This window comes from Mus musculus, chromosome X, assembly GCF_000001635.26.
Source record: "Mus musculus strain C57BL/6J chromosome X, GRCm38.p6 C57BL/6J".
Classification (NCBI taxonomy): domain Eukaryota; kingdom Metazoa; phylum Chordata; class Mammalia; order Rodentia; family Muridae; genus Mus; species Mus musculus.
In genome coordinates, this window is record NC_000086.7 from 139,314,359 (window position 1) to 139,328,729 (window position 14,371).

General features: G+C 38.7%; 1 long non-coding RNA gene across 1 annotated transcript in view; it reads right to left on the reverse strand.

Moving 5' to 3' along the window:
- Platr21 (pluripotency associated transcript 21) overlaps nucleotides 1–14,371 on the reverse strand; it is a 117,513-nt gene that overhangs the window by 74,133 nt on the left and 29,009 nt on the right. The window lies entirely within an intron of this gene.

Below are 14,371 nucleotides of genomic sequence, written 5' to 3' on the forward strand. Positions count from 1 at the left end.
TTCCACGCTCAAATGCCTGGCTATTTTAAGTCACACAAACAAGAGAAATGAATGAGTAGCTGGTGACTCAACCACTTCAAGCTTTACCCATGGGGAGCTAACGGTCTCTCTGAAGCAAAGGAGGTCATCAACACAATTTCTTCAACAAAATATAAACTCTTCAAACACACCCACACACATACATGCAGTCAAAGCAACCGTAGGCTTTCAGGAGGACTGCTATAGAATTAGGCACACTATAGCATTTCCCGGTTATCATGAAACCAGAATGTCAGAATAATAATGACCTTGACATAAAAGTGCTTTGCTGTGCAAACATAGGGACCTCATTTTGCATTTGCAGAACCAACATTAAAATGTAGACATGGCGACAAGTATTTGTATCTCGGTATTCGGAAGGTAGGGATACTTTGGGCTTGCTGGCTATCCAGTTTAGCCACGTGGAAGGCCCTGAGTTCAGTAGGAGACTGTGTTACAAAAACATAAGGTAAAGAGTGATCAAGGATGAAATCCAAAGCTGAACTCTAACTTTTACATATATCCATACACACACGTGAACGTTCATATACACATGCACTTACACACAGAGATGGGGGGAGTGGGGTATGAATATGATGTGTTAAATAGACAAAGTAGATAATCAATCATTCTGAATTTTTTCTTGCACAAACTAACAGTTTCTGCCTTTGTTCAAGAACTAGAAAATAATACGTACATATACCAAAAGAGACCCCAAATTCCATATAGCCCCCCCAAACCCTTTGTAAATACTCAATAGCAACAGATGATTTTTTTTCTGCAAGATTAACACACTCTTCCCCTGACAACTTAAATGTATCATAAGCTTGCATCATAGCTAATTGGCTCACACATGACTCACAATGCTACAACTAATGAATGGATAAGTGAGGCAGAACAGAATACATTAAGCACTTAGTCTTGGGCATGACTCTAATGAGGACATCGAATCTAGGTAGTATGTGAGAATAGTATCTTTCCTCTGAGATCTCCTGTTGACTCTTAGAATACCACAGCTGCATAAAATCATCATTCATAAGATATAATTTTAGCATATATATTGAATTAAAATTAATGACATTTCCCTTTAATTATAGTCTTATTAAAGTTACATACTCATGCAAATATCACACTCTACCCAATTTTATAACAGTTCTGATATCTCAAAATTACCTCTTGTGCCCAATTTCAATCCCTTGGCCAAGCGTTTTCCCTAACTATACACACTCATTACTTCTTAATATTTCTCATAAATAAAAACATAACATATGTAGCTTATCTCTGTGTGTGGTATATGTCCAATGCCATGCAAGGACATATTAACTTTTCAAAGCTGATTCAATAAGTCGATTGCTTGTTCTTTAGTGGATATACATTGAGTTGTTTGATACATTTATTCCTAAGTATTTTATTCATTTTTTTAATTTATTAGGTATTTTATTCATTTACATTTCCAATGCTATCCCAAAAGTCCCCCATACTTCCCTACCCCTACCCACCCACTTCCACTTCTTGGCCGTGGCGTTTCCCTGTACTGAGGCATATAAAGTTTGCAAGACCAAGGGGTCTCTCTTCCCAGTGATGGCAGACTAGGCCATCTTCTGATACATATGCAGCTAGAGACAGGTGCTTGGGGGAGGGGGGTTAGTTCATATTGTTGTTCTACCTATAGGGTTGCAGATCCCCTCAGCTCCTTGGGTACTTTCTCTAGCTCCTCCATTGGGGGCCCTGTGATCCATCCAATAGCTGACTGTGAGCATCCACTTCTGTGTTTGCTAGGCCCCGGAATAGCCTCACAAGAGATAGCTATATCTGGGTCCTTTCAGCAAAATCTTGCTAGTGTTTGCAATGGTGTAAGTGTTTGGAGGCTGATTATGGGATGTATCCTCAGGTATGGCAGTCTCTAGATGGTCCATATTTTATTCATTTTGATGTTCTCCATGGAGAATTGATTTTTTTTTTTTAGCTTTAGTGTTGTTCATGGATAATGTAAACCCAATTTCTGTCTGAATTCTCTAGGTAAGAATCATTATCTGTCCATTCAACCTTCAGGCTTTTAATTTCCTTTTAAGTAATTTATCATTAAACAAAAATAAAAGTATGTTTTTATCATGTATAATATAATACTTTGAAATGGGTATGCACTGGCCAAATACAGCTAATTAACATATTAATTAAATTTAAAACCTCACTTTTTATTTTGGAAAATCTTAAAATCTACTCTTAGCAATTTCTAGGGATGAAGCATTATTGTTAACTGTAGTCATTATGTTGTACAATAAAGTTCTTGAGTATATTCCTCCTGTTTAGCCAGTAATGGCATATCCTTGAATAATCCTTCCCCAAATCCTTCCCCCGAGTAACCTCTATTTCCTTCTTTGTTTTCTTAATATTCTCTCTCTTTCTCTCCCTCCCCCTCCCTCCCTTCCTCCCTCCCCCCTCCCCCCCCTTTGTGTGTGTATGTGTTTGTAAATGTGTACATGCTATATGCATACGTAGACGTCAGCGGACAATATGTGGGAGTTAATATTCTCCTTCCATCACAAGAATCCCAATGATCAGATTTAAGTTTTCAGACTTTGTGGCAATTGTCTTTGCCAACTAAGGCATTTTTCTGGCTTCACAATTCTATTTTCTCCTTTTCTGAAGTCATTTGTTTTGGGTTTTTTGCTTATTTGGCTTTGTTTTTTTGTAGATTATACCTTGTTTTTATAGATTTTTATATGATCATGCAATGTGTCTTTTTCACTAGATGGCTTATTTCATGTAACATATTATCTTCCAGATCCATAAATTAACACAAATGAAAGGATCCCACCCCCCTTCTGCCCAAATTATATTATGCTGTATTTTTCATCTCTTCTTCTCATTAACATTTAGACTAAAGCTGAAACAAAAACTTCCCTAGGGGTTAAATAATATATGTGTCTGGTAATATAATACTGGAAAGTTTAGAGCATATTCTTAAGATATATATTATTTGGTATATAGGGAAGTAGGAAATGTCAGTAATTCCCACTTGGAAAGGCAATCAACAGAATTAAACATTGTAATGTAGCCTCCCGCAGCCTTGAAGCACATTGATTCCGACTTTGCTGCCACTAAATATGAGATCACCTGGGGTGTAGCCTTCCGACTTAGATGGCTATATTGTTATGTCAACTACTGCTGCTCTTCTCTGAGACTCTGCTACCTGCTGAGAGACTCTTGAGACATTCCGGGAGACACGTCCTATCCTACAGGCTGGCTCCAGCCACCAAGAATGGACTGGTGGGGGGTGGGGGGGTGGGGGGGGGATGGGCCTTCCCCCTTATAAGCACAGTCTCTTAGTAAACTTGCTGTCTAATCTCTCTTTCAGCCCCAGCCTGCCTTCCAGAAATACCTGGTTCATGTAGGCTGTGTGGGCTGGCCTCCTACTACAGATTGGCGCCTGAACCAGGGGCCTGAAAACGGCAGGAAGACACTGAGTGAACGCTGTCTTCTGTGGAGCTCCATGAGAAGGGAAGAATCAGAAGATCATATCGGGCACAGTGAGCAACAGGTATTTATGCCAGCGCTGGATTTAAACTTCATTTTTAAAAGTGTTGCTGGAGGATACAGGCTAAGTTGGAACAGTGCTGACCCGGTGCTGATTCCACTTAGGGTTTGACAGCAAAATATGGAACTAGGGCCAAGAAGTGGGAGTGGGTGGGTAGGAGAGTGGGGGGTATGGGAGACTTTTGGGATAGCATTGGAAATGTAAATGAAGAAAATGCCTAATAATAATAATAATAATAATAATAATAATAATAATAAAAAGAAACTCCCAAGCAGGCGTTTGTCTGCAGTTTTCAAGAGCTGCTTCAGGCAAGAGGAGTGGGGTTTGAAAAACAATTGTTAGAAAATTTTTTAGATAAGATAGATTCTTGTTGCCCATGGTTCAGGGAAGAAAAAACTTTAAATAACAGAACCTGGGAGAGAGTTGGAGAAGCTTTGAAAAACACCCAGGCAGATAATTTCACCCTTTGCCTCTGGGCGCTCGTAAAAGATGCTATTGAAAAAGAGATCTCAAAGGGGTCAGATAGTACCCAGGCAGATCTTGAAGAATCTCAGGAAGAGCACCTGTCAGAGAGGACTTTCTCAGAAAGGGACCCTCTCAACCCTAAATTAGAAAGATATAGAGACTCTGATGATGAGCTAACTTTAGACAAGGAAGATCATTCAGAAAGAGGAGCCGCCAAATATTTTGATGAGGATTGGCCTCATGGCCTCCACTATAGGAGATGCTACTGAAATGGACATGCAACTAAGTAAATTAGAGTTTGAAATTAAGTTGCAGAAATTGACTAATGAGCTTCCAGAGCTAAAAAGGGTGTCAGATACAGGGAAGAGCAACTCTTCTGAAATGTACCAAGCGCCACTAGAAAGAGCTATGAGCCAGGCTTGTGAGAGGAGACAGGATACGTCTGATGTGCTAGTCTTTCCTGTAGTTGAGATAATTGACCAGCAAAATAATAGAATCAGATAATACCAGACTTTGGATTTCAAGGTGATAAAGGAGTTAAAAACAGCTGTTGCACAATATGGCCCTATAGCTCCCTTTACACAAGCATTATTGGATACTGTCATGGAGTCACACTTAGCCCCCCAAATTGGAAGACTCTATGTAAGGCTACTCTATTAGGAGGAGTTTCTTTCTTTGGGATTCTGAACGGTGAGAAACCAGTAAGAAAACTGCCGCTTTAAATGCTCAGACAGGTAATCCTGACTGAGATGCCAAAAGCATGGGAGAAGGTCGATATGAAGACAATGCTAATCAGATTGGTTTTCCTGTTGGAGTGTATGCTCAGGTTGCCATGGCTGCCCGCAGCGCTTGGAAACAGTTGCCAGCTAAAGGGGATCTTGGTGGAAATTTAGCCAGCATTGGGCAGGGTCCTGATGAGCTTTACCAGATCTTTGTGGATAGGCAGCTAGTAGGATTCTTGGAGATTCTGACCCGGGAAGTCCTTTCATTATGCAACTGGCTTATGAGAATGCTAACGCAAATGTGTCGCACCATTATCCAACCACACAAAGGACAGATGGAACTAGCGGGATATGTCCCTCTTTGTGCAGAGATTGGGCTGTCAGGTAATCAGGGTTTGGCTTTTGCTGCCACCATACAAGCAATGCTTTCACAGAAACGAGGGAATAATGCATGTTTTAAGTGTGGAAGTTTAGGTCATTTTAAAAGTGATTGTCCAAAGAATAAAGGTGCTAAGAGTAGGCAAGCCAGCCAAGGGCAACGATTGGACTAGGGTGTGTAAATCCAAGTCAGACATTAGGGCCGTCCGTTGCCAGGAAACGAGAGGAGGGGCCAGCCCCAGGCCCCAAAATACCCATGGCAGGCAGCTTATGGAGCCATGAAGCTGTTGCCCAGCCAAAGAAATCCCTTTTTGAACTTATCAGGGGAACCCCAGGAAGTGCAGGATTGGACCTCTTTTCCACCACCCACGCAATATTAACCCCAGAAATGGGAGTTCAGACTCTACCTACAGGAGTTTTTGTACCTCTACCTGCAGAAACTTGTGGATTTTTTTTTTAGGATGAAGCGGTTCTATTGTAAAAGTTCTGCAGATTTATCCAGGTGTTATAGATAATAACTATGAGGGAGAAATTAAAATCATGGCTGCTTCCCCTCATGGTGTTATAACTGTACCTGCCCACCAGAGAATTGCTCAACTTGTCTTAACTCCTTTGTATCCGCTACCGTCCAGATTTGTTAAGAATGAGAGAGGACAAGGTGGCTTTGATTCCTCTGGTGTGCATTGGGTTCAATCTATTACTAATCAGAGACCTAACCTTAAATTGACAATTGAAGGAAAAAGCTTTGAAGGATTAATAGATACTGGAGCTGATGTAACAATTACTAGAAGACAAGATTGTCCTTCAGCTTGGCCTTTGTCTGATACGCTTACTCACCTTCAAGGAATTGGTTATGCCAATAACTCAAAACGAAGCTCCAAATTGCTAACCTAGAGGGATGAGGAAGGCAAATCAGGACAAATTCAGCCATATGTTATGTCAAATTTGCCTGTTAACCTATGGGGAAGAGATCTCTTGTCACAGATGGGCATTATAAAATGCAGTCCTAATGAGGTGGTGACCAAGCAGATGCTCAGACAAGAATTTTTGCCTGGTCATGGGCTAGGAAAGAAAGGACGAGGTATTAAGACTTTTGAAGGTCCTAAACCTCACTCTAACACAAGAGGTTTGGGGTATTTTCAGTAATGGCCACTATCTTGCCTGCATCCCATGCGGATAAAATTCAATGGCTTAATGATATTCCAGTGTGGGTTGATCAGTGGTCTTTACCTAAAGAGAAAATAGGAGCCACCTCTTCACTAGTACAGGAGCAATTAGAGGCAGGACATTTAGTAGAATCTCAGTCTCCTTGGAATACTCCAGTTTTTGTTATCAAGAAAAAAATCTGGTAAATGGAGATTGTTACAAATCTAAGAATGGTTAATGTGACCATGAAATCTATGGGAACTTTACAACCCGGGCTTGCGTCTCCAGTAGCCATTCCTAAAGGATATTATAAAATTGTGGTATATTTGAAGGATTGTTTCTTTACTATTCCTTTGCATCCTGATGATTGTGAAAGATTTGCTTTTAGTGTTCCTTCTATTAATTTTAAGGAACCTATGAAGAGATATCAAGGGAGAGTTCTCCCACAGGGCATGACTAATAGTCCTACCTTATGTCAAAAGTTTGTGGCACAAGCCATTCGGCCTGTGAGACAACAATGGCCTATGATTTACATCATCCATTACACAGATGATGTCTTGATGGCGGTAAAAGACCCCCAGGATTTGCTTTTATGTTATAGAGATTTACAACAGGCATTAGCTAATAAAGGACTACAAATAGCTCCTGAGAAGATACAAACTCAGAATTCTTATAATTATTTGGGTTTTAGACTTACTAATCAAGCTGTTTTCCCCCAGAAAATAGTTATTTGCAGGGACAACTTAAAAACTTTAAATTATTTTCAAAAATTATTAGGTGATGTTAATTGCCTTCGCCCCTATTTAAAGCTTACTACAGGGGAATTGAAACCTTTATTTGATATTCTTAAAGGGAGTTCTGATCCTACCTTCCCTAGATCTTTAACCTCAGAAGGACTGTTGTGGCAAAAGGCTCTTCTAATGTGGATACATTTGAGGATTTCTCCTAAGCGTAATATCCTGCCATATTATGAAGCAGTAGCTCAGATGATCATACTTGGAAGGAAACAGGCACTAACTTATTTTGGCAAAGAGCCAGATATCATTGTTCAGCCTTATAGCGTAGACCAAGATACTTGGCTGAAGAAGCACAGTACGGATTGGTTGCTTGCTCAAATAGGATTTATAGGAACTATAGATAATCATTATCCTCAAGATAGGTTGATAAAATTTTTAGATGTACATGAGGTGATATTTCCTAAAATGACTTCTTTACAGCCTTTATATAATGCTCTATTGATTTTTACTGACAGCTCCTCTAAGGCAAACTGGATATCTTATGAATAATCAACAAGTAGTCATAGAGACTCCTGGCCTCTCTCCTGGCCTCTCAGCTCAGTTAGCAGAACTGACAGTAGTACTGAATGACTTTCAGTCTATAAATGATGCTTTTAATATTTTTAATGATAGTTTATATGTTGCACAATCAATTCCCTTATTGGAGACTTGTGGTACTTTTAACTTTAATATGACAGTAGGATCTCTGTTTTCACAATTGCAAAACATCATTCTTGCCAGAAAACATCCGTTTTATATTGGTCATATATGAGCTCATTCAGGTCTTCCTGCGCCTTTAGCTACAGGCAATGATTACATCAACAGGGCTCTGATAGGAGAGGCCTTAATTTCAGATCCTGTTGCTTTGTCTAGATGTGATCATGATAAATTTCATCTCTCTAGCCATACCTTAAGGCTCCAACACAAGATCACTAAAGAACAGGCAAGAATGATTGTAAAACAATGTTCTAAATGTATTACATTATCTCCAGTGCCACATTTAGGAGTTAATCCACGAGGTCTTATGCCTAATCATATTTGGCAAATGGATGTAACTCATGTGGAATTTGGAAAATTAAAATATATACATGTTTCTATTGACCCTTGTTCAGGATTTCTTTTTGCTTCTCCACATACCGGAGAGGCCTCTAGAAATGTAATTGATCATTGTTTACAAGCCTTTAATGCCATGGGAATGCCTAAACTCATTAAGACAGATAATGGGCCATCCTATACTGGCAACAATTTTACTTCATTTTGTAAGGAATTTGGTATCAAACATAAAATGGGAATTCTTATAACCACATGGGACAAGGAATTGTTGAACGTGCTCATCGCACCCTGAAAAAATTGGCTTTTAAAATGAAACAGGGGCAGTTATACCCTCCAAAGACACCAAAAGCACATCTTGCTTTTGTCTTGTTTGTTTTAAATTTTTTGCAAACTGATATTAAAGGTCAGTCTGCAGCTGATCGCCAATGGCATCCAGTTACTTCCAGTTCTTATGCCATGGTTAAATGACGGAACCCATTAACTAATATGTGGAATGGTCCAGACCCCGTTTTAATCTGAGGAAGAGGTTCTGTCTGTATTTTTTCACAAAAAGAAGACGGAGCACGATGGCTGCCTGAAAGACTGGTTCGTCAAGTGGACACAGATCCTGAATCTTCTAGGAAGTATGATTCTAACCACTGATGGCTAAAAATCCTTTTTAGCCGAAAAAGTTAATTTGGAGCACAGCCTCCACTTTCAGAGAATTTTCAGCTTTTCTGTTAATTCTCAAAGTTACCTCCCCCACACTGAGAGGTCAGAGTCTGAGCTTCCCCACACTGAGAGGTCAGAGTCTGAGCTTGATCGTTGCTAATTTGCAACTGAATAAAGTACCTGGACTTCCCCAAAGAAGCTTTTATCCTGTTACTTTTCAACTATCTCAAGCAGGTCAGTCTCTCCTTACAGCCTGATTTCAGCAAGCGTGCAGCCTCACCTCCAGCAAGCACAGGTGGCAGAAATTAATCAATATGAAGAAGCATATTAAGTATATATTGTGGCTTTGGTCTGATTTGGGAATAAGGTGTGCTATGAGGGCCGATCAGTCAATGACATGCAACCAGATTTCGGAGCCATATCAATCTAAGACAGAGGTACATGCCAAGAGGCCATGGTTTGTTAATAATACACCACAGAGCCATGTTTGTGTAAAATAAACACAAAGAAGCTGCATGTATGCTTCTTGATAGATAAGAATGGCTCGGGAGAATCTGAGTCCCCAAGCCAGGCCCGGCTGCCAGCTACCATAACTCCCAGGCAGGATGATGGAGCATAAATAAATTTTATGTTCTCGGTCCAGCTAATTTTATTATATAATCAGGGGGGAAACTGTAGCCTCCCCCAGCCTTGAAGCAGGCTGATTCAGACTTTGCAGCCACTGAATATGAGACCACCTGGGGTGTAGCCTTCCAACTTAGATGGCTATATTGTTATGTCAACTACTGCTGCTCTTCTCTGAGACTCTGCTACCTACTGAGAGAACCTTGAGACATTCCAGAGTCATATCCTATCCTGCCTACAGGCTGGCTCCAGGCACCAAGAATGGACTGGTGGGGTGGATGGGCCTTCCCCCTTATAAGCACAGTCTTAGTAAACTCGAGGGCCTTGATCAGAGAAAAATTTGTCTTGGCTTCATTCTTTTCTCGCTGTCTAGTCTCTCTTTCAGCCCCAGCCTGTCTTCCAGAAATAACCGGTTCCTGTAGGCCACGGGCCAGCCTCCTACAACATTGTAATGACACAGCAAACTTAAACAGGCCCATTACAAGTGATGAGATAAAAGCTATTATTAAAAACCTTCCATCAAAGAAAATCCTAGGACCAGATAGATTCCTTGCTATAGTCTATTAATTTTGAAGGAGTACATGATAGCAATTCTTCTTCTGTTCTGAGTCTTTAGGAATATTTGAGACATATCTCAAAATAATTAAGGAAATATAGAAAAACTATATCCAACATTGTATTAAATGGAGATTAAGAGAACAATTACCTTTAACATCAAAAATGTCTATTCATCCCTCTTGTATATTATATAGTGCACAAAGTTTTACCTATTATATCAATTACAAAATTAAAAAAACATAAAGGGACTAACAACCAAAAGGGAAGAAGTCAAACTACCTTTATTTGCAGATGACATGATCTTTCCCTTAAGATAACCTATTAAATTTGCTAGAAAGCTTTTGTACCTAATATTTACCGTAAAGTTGAAGGATACTAGACACATCCAGTTGTCTTCATTTATACTATGTCTAACTCTCCAAGAAAGAAGTTAGGAAAAATATTCCATTCAGAATAACTTGCCCTAAATTAAGTATTTAAGTATATATCTAACCATAGAAGTGAAAGACATCCACTACAATCAAAATTTTAAGATAGTGAAAAGGGGAACCACAAGATGATAGAAAATCTTACATGTGCCTGAATAGACATAATTAAGATTGCAAAAATGCCTAGACTACCAAAATTTATTTACAAAGTTATTGAAATTACTATCAAAATGCATATACTATATACACAGGTATGAAAAGATAACAAATAAACAAGAAATCACATGGCACCACAAAAGATGATGAATAGCCAATGCAATCTTAATGAGTAAGGACAATCAATACTGGAGGTATTATAATTCCAGATAAAGACAGGCTAATATTGACATAAAAATAACCATGTAGACCAATGGAATTAAATAGTGCACTCAGAACTAAAGCAACAAAGCTCTGCCCACTTAATTTTTGGCAAAGGAGGGAAAAAATAAACACTGGGGAAAACATATGGACTATTTAAAAAGTGGTGCGGGCAAAACCAGAGTTCCACTTGCAGAAGAATCAGATTAGAGTCATAGCTTTCAGTTTGGTCAAACCCAATTCAAAATGGATCCAAGACCTTATTTTAAAGAATAAAATACTGAAACATTTAGAAGATACATCGTGGATATACTTCAAAGATATTGAGCCAGGCAATAACTTTAAAAATAGAACACTGAAGAACTAACCCTAAGAATCAAAGTATAGGACTACATGAAAATAAAGTTTCTGTACAACAAAGGTACAGTAGCACTTACAGAGAGTCCACAAATAGAAGAAAACCTTTACCAGCTCCACCTCAGACAATAGACACAATCCAGACTCTACAAAGAATTGCAGAAATTAAATGCCAAGGGAATAAATGTGACAATCAGCCAATGGACAAGTGAGCTAAGTGGATATTTTTTAAAATAGCAATGGAAATAGCCAGTAACTATTTTTAAAGTGTTCAATATCCCTATACATTAGGGAAGTACAAATTAAAATTACTTTCAGGTACTGTACCTTACCACAGTCTGAATAAGTAGCATAAAAACAAAAAAAAACATATCTAAACAAACAAAAGTATCTAAAATCAAATGTTGGAGAGGATGTGAATTGAAGGGAACCCCTTTTCACTGTTGGTAGGAAAAACAAATTAATACAGCCATTGTGGAATCTGTTTGGAGAGTCCTCAACATTTTAGAGTAGAACTGCCTATGACCCAGCTCTTTCTCTCCTGGGTATATCCATAGATAATTCCTTTTCTCACCATTGAGATATTTGCATCCCCAGGTTTATTGCTGCTTTATTCACTATAGCAGAGAACTAGAATCAATCAAGTTGTCCACCAACAGATGAATGGATAATTAAAATTATATATAAGATTCTAAAGAAAAATGAAGTTAAAATTTTTCAGGAAAATGGTGAACTTAAAATGTATAATATTAAGAGATGTCAAGCAGTCTCAGAAAGGGATTAAATGTCATGTTTTATTTTATATGCAGAATCTAGGCAATAATATATACATCCATGTATACAAAAGAACATGTGCATACAGCATAACATGAATGAAAGAGAATATGAAAGGTTAGATATAAGGGGGTGAGGAAAGATTGAATAGAGGTCATGGATACAAAAAAATGAAGCTAATTGTTTTTCTAGCTCTATTTCTGTCATGACTTTTGGGGGATTTGGTGATAGATAAGTGCAGAAACTACATCCAACCCTGAAAAGAAGAATACAATTCCACACAAAGCTCCGCATCTGCTCCAAATGCTGATTCTAACTGGGTTGAAGTTCATTAAATTTTGCAGACTTTGGTGTACAGTGTTTTTTATTTATTTGCAAGGATATATTAATAATAAAGCTTAAAAATGAAAAATATTTAAAGATGTCACAGTGCTAGACTTAGCAAGAAGAGGTTTTAAAGCAGCCTGGTTCATAATGTAATGGCTGGAAATAACAGGAATAATCCCTGATTTTGCTAGGCTATGCCAGTGAGGCCCACAGAATTACCTGTTTCTGCTTCACAGAGCTGAGATTAAAAGTGTGTGTCACTTTTAATATGTCTGTATTTTACTTATCCCAGGAAGTCTGCTGGGAGAGCACACTCAAACCATGCCTCTTTATCAGTCTAGCTAAAGGTTTGTAGCTATTTTTATTTATTTTTATTAATTCTATTTTTAGTTTTATATGCAATTTTATATAAAATTCCTCCTAGAAATGACTGCATAAACAAGACTGGCACATTGGCGATATCAATAGACATGCCAACACGAAAGGGAGGGGGAATCTTATGGGGTCCCAGCCCAAGGAAAAGAACTAAAAAACAACTGACTAATGACTACAAAGAAAGGGAGAATTAGTCTTTCCCAGGAATGAGCCTTCTAATTGGTTGTCCAATAAAAAGTGTTTAACTGTGAAATCATGTACACACAAACAAACTCAACAGGTTGTATTTAGATATGAGTGCATCATGTACATACATATGTACATATATACATGTATATATTCATATATACAGATATATATTATATATATTCATATATACACACTTCATATGTATGTATATATGCATAATAATAACAAAAAAGAAGTTATCTATTTGAGAATGAGGGAGGGACACAAAAAAAGTTGGAGGGAGACATGGTAGGGGCTAGAGTCATCAAAGCATTAGGGAAGTGATATAATTATATTTTATATAAAATATTTACATAAAATTGCATATAAAACTAAAAATAGAATACATAAAAATAAATAAAAATACCTACATACCTTTAGCTAGACTGATAAAGAGGCATGGTTTGACCGTGCTCTCCCAATTTCATGTACTGTGATTTTTATCTTCAATGCAGGAGGACTGGGAGGTGAAACTTATGATGTGCTCATTAGGTCATAAATACTCTGACTTTTATGGATGGGCCAATATCTCTATGATGGGAGCTGGGTACTTGTAAGAGTGATTGTTTGCCCATCCTGAGGCACTGGCTCTAGTCAGCAGCACCAAAACCATTAATTGATTAAACCAAAAAATGTAAAGGAATATATTACAATACTTTGACTGACTGACTGCATGCCAATAAATATATAACATGTGAAATATACACCACGATAGTGGCCAGACAGAAGGTACCAGATCAACTAAAAGAGACATGGAAAATCTAAACTGCACTATAACAAATCTTCTCAGAAAGAGCAACCCAGAGGGCCTGGCTGCTTATCTCTGTAGAGATAAAACAAAACCTCCCTAGCCGGTTGTGGTGGCGCACGCCTTTATTCCCAGCACTCGGGAGGCAGAGGCAGGCAGATTTCTGAGTTTGAGGCCAGCCTGGTCTACAGAGTGAGTTCCAAGACAGCCAGAGATACACAGAGAAACCCTGTCTCCAAAAACAAAACAAAACAAAAAAACCTCCCAAAAGTGGTAACAAGAAATGTTTCCCAACACACACTCCATTATACTGATAGAAACACAGACAAAAAGTATGACAGGAAAAGAAATGCAGATGAAAATCTACTATAAACGGAAACACTTTTAGAGCAAAACATTACCAAAAGTAATCTGAGACACTAACAGATGATTATACACTACCCAGAAAAGTAGAATGTCAGGCCTGGAGAGACAGATCCATAGTTAATGACCTGTACTGCTCTAGCAGAGGACCCGACTTCATTTTCCAGGACTAATGTCAGGTCACTTACGAGCCTCCGTAGCTGCAGCTCCAAGGGATTCCCCTTCTGAACTCCTGACACCCTCAGGCATGTGCGCATACCCAGACACAAGGCAGGCTCGATCACAACTTAATAAATCTTTTCTAAAAGGTGTAATTTGGGCAAAAGAGATGGATCCGTGGGCAAGGTGCTACCTTTATAAGCACGACAACCTAAGATTTATCCAGAGAGGCCCCATGAAACAGCAAAGTGTGCTTCTGTGCACCCTTCGTTGCTGCACTGGGCAATTCAGACCAGTGAGAGACTGTCTCAAATAACAAGGTATAT